The 10994-nt window shown below is 39.1% G+C and overlaps 1 non-coding gene across 1 annotated transcript; it reads left to right on the top strand.

Annotated features, from left to right (window-relative positions):
* The first annotated feature begins 2313 nt into the window (after positions 1–2313).
* LOC122790229 lies at positions 2314–2524 on the top strand. Its single transcript, XR_006362975.1, has one exon. It is a non-coding gene; the product is annotated as a small nucleolar RNA U3 (small nucleolar RNA).
* Positions 2525–10994: the final 8470 nt, after the last annotated feature.

Here is a 10994-nt window from a genome sequence, read left to right as displayed (position 1 = left end):
GGCAATAAATCAGACGTACCACTCAACGTCTCAGCTAGTGATGGCGAACCTTTTGGGCTCAGCATGTCACAAATTCAGAAAACGCCTATCTTGATTCTGCTGGCATGTCACCCCCCTCCCCAGAACAAAAGAGAAACAATTCTTTACATATTAATTTATTTAAAAAATACAGTCCAATGATATCATGTGTGCTGCTGTGTATTATAAAAGTAAAAGAAAAATCAGTGACTTACAATAAAGAAAATGCTATGTGCACTGATAATTGGGCTTAAAATAGTGCACCAAAAAATTTCCCAACTTTAAATAGTAAGTAATTTCGAATCGAACTGAAAAAATATGAAACACATTGCATTTGATTTGATTAACATTAATTAATGACTTTTTTGTTGCTGAGTTTTAATAAATAAGTGCAGGGTCACATATTTCTTGTATTTTTGTTCATTCAGTTTATTTGGTAACTTGGCTGTTGGTGAACCCTGGTGTGTCACCCAAAACGTTGTGGTGTGTCACCTTTGACACACACACGTGTCACAGGTTCGCCATCACTGTCTCAACACAAGAAATCTGGACAAAGCCAGAAATATTGGGGGGATAAATGCCCAAAAATAGAGACAGATTTTAAAATTGCTCCTATAAACTTAAAAATTTACTAGAATAACAGGTTTTGAATTGTGTATTTTTCTGAAGGATATGAAATCTGAAATATCTGTCATTATTTAGTACTATTTAGAGATTTCAAATCTTAATAATTTGCTATAAAACCACACATTTTATGAGGAAAAGACCAAAAATATGAGGCAACAATTTAGACATTCTGCGAAAATCTGGACAGATAAGAGGTATGAATCAGATATGTTTTGTAGCAGTTTGCGGGTATGTTGTGCAGGTATTTTAATAAATATGTGTGTTGTAATGACTTTCTGTTTTGAGGTGCTGGCTTTAAAGAGGCAGGATGGTAGTTTACAGATCTTAAATTAGAAGTTATGTTATAATTATTGTCTGGATGTTGGTCATGGTATTACTGGCCTTGGACGCTGAAGAAACAAGGGTTTTAATTTTAAAAAGGTCCAACTTCGGCACCGTTCTGGGGAGCTCAGCAGAATAGATGTCTGATTCTTACACAGATGCATTTGCAGCATTTATTGTAGTGAGCGCTCACTGTCTTAGGTTGAGACATTGTCAGTCTATTGTTAATATTGAACTGGCCAGCTTTCCAGATTTTTTTTTAAACTAAATCATTCATATTACTGGATTTGTCATTGAGAAGATCCTCACAGAGCATAAATAGAATGCTTTGTTCTTACTATCCAAAGTTCCAAACCCATACAGAAGTGGAATACAGTAACGTGCAGCTGCTGTTCCCACTCTTCCGACGACAACCAAAATCGCGATTACATTTCCCGGTGTTTCGTACTCCCTGAATGTAATAAATGAAGACCTGTGATGAATAAGGAAATCCAGTACAGCGGTGCGCCTGTAGTTGTTGTGTTAGCTTAGCAGCATACAGCAAATGCACATTGCTGCTACTTTAGTTAATAACACTGTCCAGCTGCAGAAAACAACCAACGAATCCTATCAGCCTTGCTCCCACACCAATGTCTTCAAGTTCTATCTTAACCAACGGTAATACGCCCACACTCAAAAGAGAGTCGTAGAAAGGAAGGGGAAGGCGGCTATTTTGTTATTTGTCAGTTTATTGATAGTACTGGACTGTTCTGCTTTCCAGATTTTTTAAAACTAGATCATGCTGCTGTATTTGCAATTAAGAAGATACTCATACAATAGAAATATAATTATTTGTTCTTACTATCCAAACCCAAACAAAAGCTGCATACAGTAAATAGCTCCTTGTACTTTTTTCATAAATACTGATAGCTATTCACACCCTTCCGATTGTTTCTAAAATCGTGGTTATATTTCCGGTGTTCTGTATTTTTTTAACTATAATAACTCAATACCTGTGAAGAACAAGGAAATCTGTACAGCGGTGCAGCTTTAGCACCATTCTTTTGCTGAGAACGACCGAGATCGGCAAGCTCTACATTAAAGGAAAAATAACACGCTCTAACGCGGTACTCTTTGGCCAATGATTACTCGAATATTTACATAACATGGAGCTATGCATTCTGGGTCAAAATTATATAAAAAAAAAGTTTTTTTTCATTAATAGAAATAATTCTAGTGTATAGCAACAGTTTATCAATAACTTTTTGTATGTTTTGTCTAATATATATACGTTTTATTTTTTAAGTCACTAAGTTTTTATTAAGACTGGAATAGCCATGTAACCTAAATCTAGCCGAAAAATAATTTAAGACTATACTTTCAGGGATCATTTCTATAGTTTGTTACTAGAGAGATGCTTCGAAAGTGATCGGTCTTGCCTACCACAATGAGGAGTTATAATGCTTTCTCCTGAGCACGAAGAAGGATCTGTACAACAATTATTTGTAGTACTTTTCCATTGATGACTGCTTGTGTTATACTTGGTATAACACGAGGGCGAAAGCATAATCTGAGTGGTAGGATTAAAGCTTGTTAAAAATAGATGAGGGTTTCAAAACTTTTTTTTATTTGTAGTTTATCAATTTTTGGCTTATTATTTAAAGTTCTTAATTTAAATGTAAATATTTTCGGTTAAACACCTAATTAAGTAACCTTGGAGAAAAAAGGCTAAGAGCAACTTTCTCAGACCTTGATAATTACAAACGAGAAAAGCGTCCCAAGCTGAGTTTTAATTTAAATATTCAATTTTCTTTTACAAATGAAAAGTTAAGAAATGTTGTTTTCAACTTAACTAAAAATTGATTCAAGGAGAAGAATGTACTTAAGGGTTGGGAGTGGTGGTAAATTGCCTAGGCTTACAATGGCTTGTAAGGGTGGTTAGCCTAGTACTAACCTAAGAATAAAATTTATTCATTATATATCGGTAGCGTTGTTACCTCACAGCAAGAGGTTCTATTCCCGGCTGGAGTCTGCATGTCCTCCTCGCGCTCCAGTGGCGTTCGAAATACATGTAGAAATGGGCTCGGCCCCATAAAAATCTACTGCCAATCAGTAGCGGACCGAAGTTCCGCTGTGGTGACCCCTAACCGGGAAAAGACAAACAACAACATACATATATTTGGGGAGGCACATAGCTCTCAACAAATCAGGGACGCTTTCAAAATATTAATACTATTAACTTCAAACGTTGACAGAATTACAGAAATAGAAGTTATGTACTTACCATAACGTTCCATGTGAGTTGTTTATCTCGCCTTTAGTCTCACTGATGGGTTGGAGCAGCTCCAACACGGCCGATAGCAAGCTCAAGGTTTGCCAGTAGCTCGAGACCAGCCCCTTATCCCACCATGCACTGCTAGAATTACCTCAGATCCTGTTTGCTGTGAATAATAGTCTATGCATATATATATATATATATATATATATATATATATATACAACCTATACATACTCTCTTATATATATCTATGAAGAAGAGTACCCAAAGGTAAAGAGAAATATTGACTAACCAGGATAGCACTAGCCTCTAAGTCAACAGTCAGCCAGGAGGGGGAAGGAGGGTGGGACATGAGAATAAAGGCGAGATAAACAACTCACATGGAACGTTATGGTAAGTACATAACTTCTATATGTGAAGTTGTTAATCCCGCCGATTATTCTCACTGATGGGTAGCGTCCCTAGCACCCTCAACCCTGGGTGGCTCATGAGAGTATGTTCTTCACTACTGTAGAACCAAAGGAAGACCTGTCCCTAGAAGCCTTATCTACTTTGTAATGTGCGATAAAGGTATGAGGGTTAGACCAAGTGGCTGCAGCGCAAATATCGTTGTCAAAGGAAAAAACTTCAAAGACCAATACACGTAAGGTTCAGTTAAGGCACTTTAATTTACTTGCAGCAAGGAGACTTGTCTTACTAACAGGAAGTATGTTCATTCTTATACTATTTTGCAAAACATGGCCTTCTAAGCTGACGTAATCAAACACAACTTTTAGCATTGTTCTACAGCAGATGTTACTTCAGATTTTCTGCTGACATGGCTAGATTTGTGAGAAATGTTTCAGAAAAACAACCTGGCCTTGGTGATCATTAATCCGTTTACAAGCATCTATTGTACAGTGTTACTTTTCAATGTACTTTTCTAATACAGATACAAGCAAATGCTGATTGCAGTTCATATTTTCAAGCAGGCTTTGTACTAATTATCTGTAACTTCTACAGCTGTGTATTTTCTCATGGCACAGCGGAACTTCTTGTCTAAGTTTCATACAAGTAGTATTGTTCTATTCATTATTTTCCTAATGCAAGCAGAAATCACCTGCTTCTCAGTAAATTTCCAAGGCACAAGCAAGATTTTAGCTAACAGTACAAGGTCAGAAAGCAACTGCAGTTTGTACAGATTTATGCAGTATGAAATAGAATAAATGTGTTAACTCTTTTCAAGCTTCTAAATGCACTAAGCATATTGCTAATACACACATAAATACATATTTTTCTAACATTTCCCCCCATTAATACTTTTATTCTACTTTCAAAATAAGCATAAACAGTTTGTTTTCTTCTAACCTCTTCCACTCCGGATTTGCAGTTGAGAGAGTCATTCAGTTTAAACTTATGAAAGCCTTTTAGTCTTTTAACAGTTCTTCAAACTCAATACTTTGATATAAGGTTTCAGAAACCGACATGTCTATAAAGTCTTAAATCAGTCTTTTCATGCAGGGGATACCACAACAAACACATACTCCCAGTAGGAGCATACCTACACAAATGGCAATCAGGATGTTCATTTCTGGAAAAAGTCCATCAGTGGGTTTGGGCCTGGTTTGGTCATGGCCGACACTTGCTGAATTACCTCAAGATGATTGTCTATCTCGTGTTTATAGTCAGGAATATACGAACAGCATTCTTCTTGGATTAAAGCGCACGTACCACCTCTCACTGCTAGGGTGAAGTCGAGATCCATGCGGTTTTGGAGGACTACAGTTCTCATAGCATTCAATTCATCAGTCACCAATTCAAGAGCAGAAAAAGTTGCGTTGCTCATTACTTTGAGAAGTTTTGACAGTTTTCTCAGTTCCCAGATCGATTTCACTGCTCCATATGCTGGTAATATGCCTGTCCACGATATAACGCTATCACTCAAGTCCATGTGTGTCAGTCCTTTACCTAGAGAGTGATGGTCTTTCTAACGCGCATCGATTTGTCCCACTGGATTTACAGGTTTCTTGATGACTTCTCGGACATTTTGAATTTTCCCATGAGGCAAAACTGCAGTGTGTCGTATGGCCGGAACCAGGTAACCCAAAAAACAACTGCCGGACCAATTCTCAGGTAACCATTTGTACGCCTTTCTGCCACACACAAAATAACAATCCTCTACTTTAGTAGTAACCTTGCTATGAATGTACACTCACCCTGCAAGAAACATTTTTTTATCAATTATAGACAGCTGTTTATAAAGAACAGAATTATGTTTTACTTCATCAAGTGTTTTGTGCATCAATCCAAGAAATGAATCATAGTTTGTATTACAATAAAGATCTACTTTGTTCCTTCTTTAGTGTAACATCTATAAGGAACAGTCACATTGCAATTGCTCCAACCCACCTGAACAGTATCATTTTTATAAAAACACACAGTTCCCTTTTGTGGAACAGACAAGTGCAATGCTATTTTATCTTGTGCTGTAATGGTTGAGGTATCATAAATCAAGTTCTCCCAGGTCTCATTGACTCCTAGGGAGACTGTAGTCATTAATACCCCCCCCCCCGTATGCTGTCGGCAAAGCTGTGCAAATCCAGCAATTTGAAACATTGAAAGTCTCGGCATACACATATTTAATTGTCTGGTAAGTGTTAAAGCTTGGATGCCAGTTTATGAGTAACGCTTCACGTTTATTCAGTTCAGTCTGCGTGGCTGGGAAAATAAAAGGCCACAACAAAAAGATTATTGTCACTAATACAGTTAACAGGATGATTATGCAATACTTCTGAGGAAAGGGTTGTTCTGCATTCCTGTTTCTTCTGGACTATTATCATTTTTGCTCTTGGCATGTAACAAGATTTTTGTCCAGTTCAAAGTTTTTAACTAATTTACAGTGCGTCAAGTGGATCCAAGAGGCACGTTCCGCAATTTTGACTGCAGTGGGTGTTGACAAAAGCACTTGATATGGACCTTCCCACTTCGGAGACGCCCAATTTTTCCTCTTAACTATCTTCAGCCAGATCCATGCTCCAGGGGGCACTGCCACTTCTGATGGTCTGGTTCATTCTTTATCTGAAACAGAATTTAACTGCAACAAATGTTTAGAGTTTAACAAATTATGCATATACTCTGCTAATGTACTGTCAGCTTCCTGGTCTGCGGGCATGAGAGATTTCCACTGAGGTATATAGTAAGCCCTTCCAAAGAGCTTTTCAAAAGGAGTCAATCCTTTTGCATTTGGAAAAGTTCTCATGCTCAACAGTGCCAGGGGCAGACAGTACACCCAGTTTCTCTGTGTTTCTATCATTAATTTTCTTAGCTTACTCTTTAAAATCCCATTATGCCTCTCTACTAGCCCTGCTGATTACGGGTGATACGCACAATGATTCTTTAGAGAAATACAAAAATGTTTACTTAACTGCTGTATGGTCTGATTCACGAAGTGTGTGCCGTTGTCACTGTAGATCCTTTCCAGAATGCCGAATCTAGGGATGATTTCTTTAACAAGAACTTTGGCCACCGTCGTAGCATCTGGATTTTTAGTCAGAAAGGCTTCCACCCATCTGGAAAACATATCTACAATGACAAGACAATACTTCTTATTTTCACATTTATTCAACTCTATGAAATCCATACAAATAGTATGAAACGGATACGATGGTGTAGGGAAACTCCCTTGCTTGGGCTTTAATGCCCCTTGTGCATGATGTTTATTACAGATGTGGCATAACGAACAAAATTTTTTAGAGTAGTTTGTAAATCCATACGTCATGAACACTTGGTTCACCAGCTGTACCATCCCCCCTGTTGAGACATGGCACTGCCCATGGCTCAACAAAGCTGCATATCTAAACAAATTAGACGGCAATATCAGTTTTCCTTCGTTAGAGATGTACAGCCCCTTTTCGAGAGTTGCTCCTCGTTTTAGCCATCCTTGTTTTTCAGTTTACGTAGTAAGTGTTTGCATTGTCTTTAACATTTCTAAGTCTAAAATCTCAGAGGGTTGTAGTTCCTCACTCAAAAGAAATACTTCTGAAGCTTTGCAGCTGTATCAGCTCTCGCATTACCTTTTGAAATCCTGTCCTGTTGCTTGGTATGAGCTGTGCATTTACAAATAGCTACTTTCTGAGGTAACTGAATAGATTATAAAAGATCTAAAATAAACTGTGCATGATTGATTGGTTTGCCAGTAGATGTTATCATTCCTCGATTTTTCCACTGTTACGCAAAAACATGTACAGTAGAAAAAGCATACTGGCTGTCAGTAAAAGTGTTTACACATTTACCCTTTGCTAAGGTACATGCCCGTGTCAAGGCAATCAATTCTGCTGCTTGTGCAGATAAACTATGTGGTAAAGATTTTGCTTCTATAATGTCTGTGTCAGAAACTACTGCATATCCTACTAGGTTCTGTCCTGCAGGACCCCTTTTGCATGAGCCGTCTACGTAGTATGTCACCTCGGCATCATCCAAGGGACATCCGTAAGATCTTTTCTAGGCAGTGTCTTTTGCTCAATCACCTGCAGGCAGCTGTGTGGTGTGCCATCTGCAGGGGTTGGGAGCAAGGTAGAAGGGTTCAAAGTCGTACATCATTCGATTGTCATATGAGGTTGGCTCAACAATATAGTCATACAGGAAAGATGCCTAGCAGGGGAAAGATATGCTACCTTCTCTTGCAGTAAAATAATTGCGACTGCATAAGGCACTCTCAATGTGAGAGGGTGGAACAACACTACTGAGGCCGAAGCCTGTACTGCCATTGCAGCTGCAACTACTGCTTGTACACAGTGAGATAAAGACCGTGCCACTGGGTCCAGTTGTGATGAATAATAAGCAATAGGGCATTGCTTGTCCCCATGCTGCTGTGTTAACACTGATGTCATATAACTTTGCTTACAATCTACAGTTTGGAAAAAACATTTATGATAGTTTGGTAATCCCAAAACTAATGAGGACACTATTAGCTGTCTCAGTTTGCAGAAAGCAGATTCTGTTTCTGGTGTCCATTGTAATAAATCCTGTGCTGCCATAGGCTTTTTATAAATCAGGTTAGTCAACGGTGCAGATTCCAAGGCATAGTTTGGAATCCAACTCCGACAAAAATTAGTCATACCCAGGACGGACATCATTTCCTTCTTGGTAGTGGGTTTTGGTGCTTGCAAAATCGCTATTTTTCTGTCCTCATCTAATGTCCTACCTTCCTTGGATATTACATATCCTAGGTACTTAACTTGTTTTTTCCAAAGCTGCAGTTTATTTTTGTTTACTTTATGTACTTCAGTGGCTAAAAATTGTAATAGCGCTATGGTATCCTGTTTACAATCTTGCTGGGTGGGGGATGCCAGCAGGATATCATCAACATAAAGCAAAATCTGACTACCTCTTGGTGGGGTAAATCCCGCCAAGTTGCTTGCCATTTCTTGTGAGAATATTGTTGGACTTTCACAATACCCTTGTGGTAGTTGCGTATATGTATACCTTTTCCCTTGAAATGTGAATGCAAACCAATGCTGGCTGTCAGGGTGTATTGGTATCGAAAAGAACGCATTGCTGATATCTACCACAGAAAAATATTTCTGTTGAGGTTTTAAATCATTCAACAGGGTGTGTGGGTCTGGCACCATAGGTGCCCTTGATATTACTGCGTCATTTACAGCTTGTAAATCTTGGACCATACGCCACTCTCCATTCGCTTTAACAGGAAATAAGGGTGTGTTACATGGTGAAACAGGAGATTCCACCAGCACCCCTTCCTTAAGTAAAGCTGCTATAATAGGTTTGATTCCTACCTCTGCATCTTTTCTTAAGGGATACTGTCTCTTTTGTGGTCTAAATGCTAACTTTGGCATAATAGTAACTGATCCGGCTGTACGAATAAGTCCTACATCTGATTTTCCTGTCAACCAGAGATTTTCTGGTATATTCTGTAAGGCATTCTCTTCCTCCTTCAATAGGAGTGCCAATCAGCTGTCCTTGCTAGACTGCAAGTGTACAGCTGGGTGGGTCTGAGTTATCCAATTTAGCTTCTGCACTTGTATTCCCTGTTCTGACAGTTCTAACTCTGTCTGTTTTTCCCATCTCGTGACTTTTTTTCCTAAGTCTACCCATTTTACATTCTTGTCCTTAGTTAAGCTAACATGTGATAATCAATTAGATTTATAGAGTGCAAAGAACTCCTGGGGCAATGAACAGCTGGCTACACTGTTCCCTTCTGTGTCCCAGTACAGATTACGTAATACCAACCTGTTTGCACGATTTCTAAACAATTCTTGCTCATATTCCTTATCAGGTCCTGGTGTATTACAATAATACAGAGTACAGTGCAACAAATGTTGTTTATCAATGTCAAGGGAGGGGAACTTGCTGATGGCTACGTTCATCAACTCTTTGGTCACCGCCCCTGGACCAGTCTTAACCAAGTCCTGGCTGTACCAATAAAACATGTCACCCTCCGATTGCACTGCAAAGGTATTAATTTGTCGCTGTGCTTCCATACCCTGCATAGTCGGAACTACTGCTATACCAAATAGCTGCATAAGGTCTCTGCCCAAGAGGTTTACTGGGCATTGTGCAGAAACAACAATTTTGCTTTTCTGGGTCAATCCTGAAACAGGATCACTTATCACAATATTATGGGAGAGGGGCTCCGGATACAGCTGTCCATTAGCTGCTTTCACTAATATGTAATCAGGTGACTCTGAATTCTCTGGCAGTTTGGAGGGATGTACCAGGGTCCGTGATGCCCCTGAGTCACACAAGAATCTGACTTCCCTCCCTTCTACCAGGAGTGTAACTTCTGGTTTTGTGTCTGCTAAATAGAGCTCTAAGCTCAATAAAGTCAAATCCAATATTTCATTTTCTTCTCTATTCATGACTTCTTGCACTTCCTCTATGTCTTCTGTCACATTCTCTACTCCCTCTATCACATACTCATTTGTCCCTTCTCTGCTATCCCCTTCTAGTGATTCCTGACTACCATATGGTCAGTCCTCACCCTCCTTATCCTCCGTGGTTGCCTTCTTGTTTTTCTTGCAATCCCTTGCCAAGTGTCCTTTCTTACTGCATTTAAAACATTCACCCCTTTTCTTTTGCCCTTCAAAGTCCTCTGATCATTGATCAGATTGTTTGTTTCCCTGGGCATTTCTCTTGCCCTTTTTCCCGGACTGTACTACATAAACTTCTGCTCCATCTTCTACAGAAAATACTTGGGCTTTCTTTTTCTTCTTGCTATTAAAATGCCTTTCGGCATGCCTAGCATATTCAAGCAATGACTGTAACCTGCTTGTACGATGATCTACCATGTGTTGTAATAAAACTGCTTATAGGTGCAATACTGCCTTTCAAAAATGCATTCTTTAACTGCTGCTCGTATGGGGAATTGTGTGCCTGGTCTTCAGGAACCTGCATTCCACAATGGTTATTAAAACATTCTAATAGTCTGGCATAATATCGGTCAACAGCTTCACCTTCCTGTTGGATGCATTGATTAATGCAAGTCCAGTCTGCCCTAGGCTTCCATTTCTCAGAGATTCGGTCTGTAAGACCTTTCACTCTGTTGTCTAACTCTGCACTGCTATGTGGGAGGGGCCTGAGCGCAATGTCACGGGGATTCCAGTCACCACTAATCATGTGACAATCTGGTCCCACAATTTGTCTGACTACTTTTTCTACCTCTTCTCCATTTAAATTATAACTCAGCCTCATTCCTTGCAAATCTTCTAAGAACTTTCTAAAATTAACTTTTGGATGGGGAATTCCCTCAGTGGCTTTCCGGATGTCTTCCGGA

This window comes from Protopterus annectens, chromosome 15.part0 (genome assembly GCF_019279795.1).
Source record: "Protopterus annectens isolate FY-2018-M chromosome 15.part0, PAN1.0, whole genome shotgun sequence".
Classification (NCBI taxonomy): domain Eukaryota; kingdom Metazoa; phylum Chordata; order Ceratodontiformes; family Protopteridae; genus Protopterus; species Protopterus annectens.
This window is presented reverse-complemented; position numbering and strand designations above follow the sequence as displayed.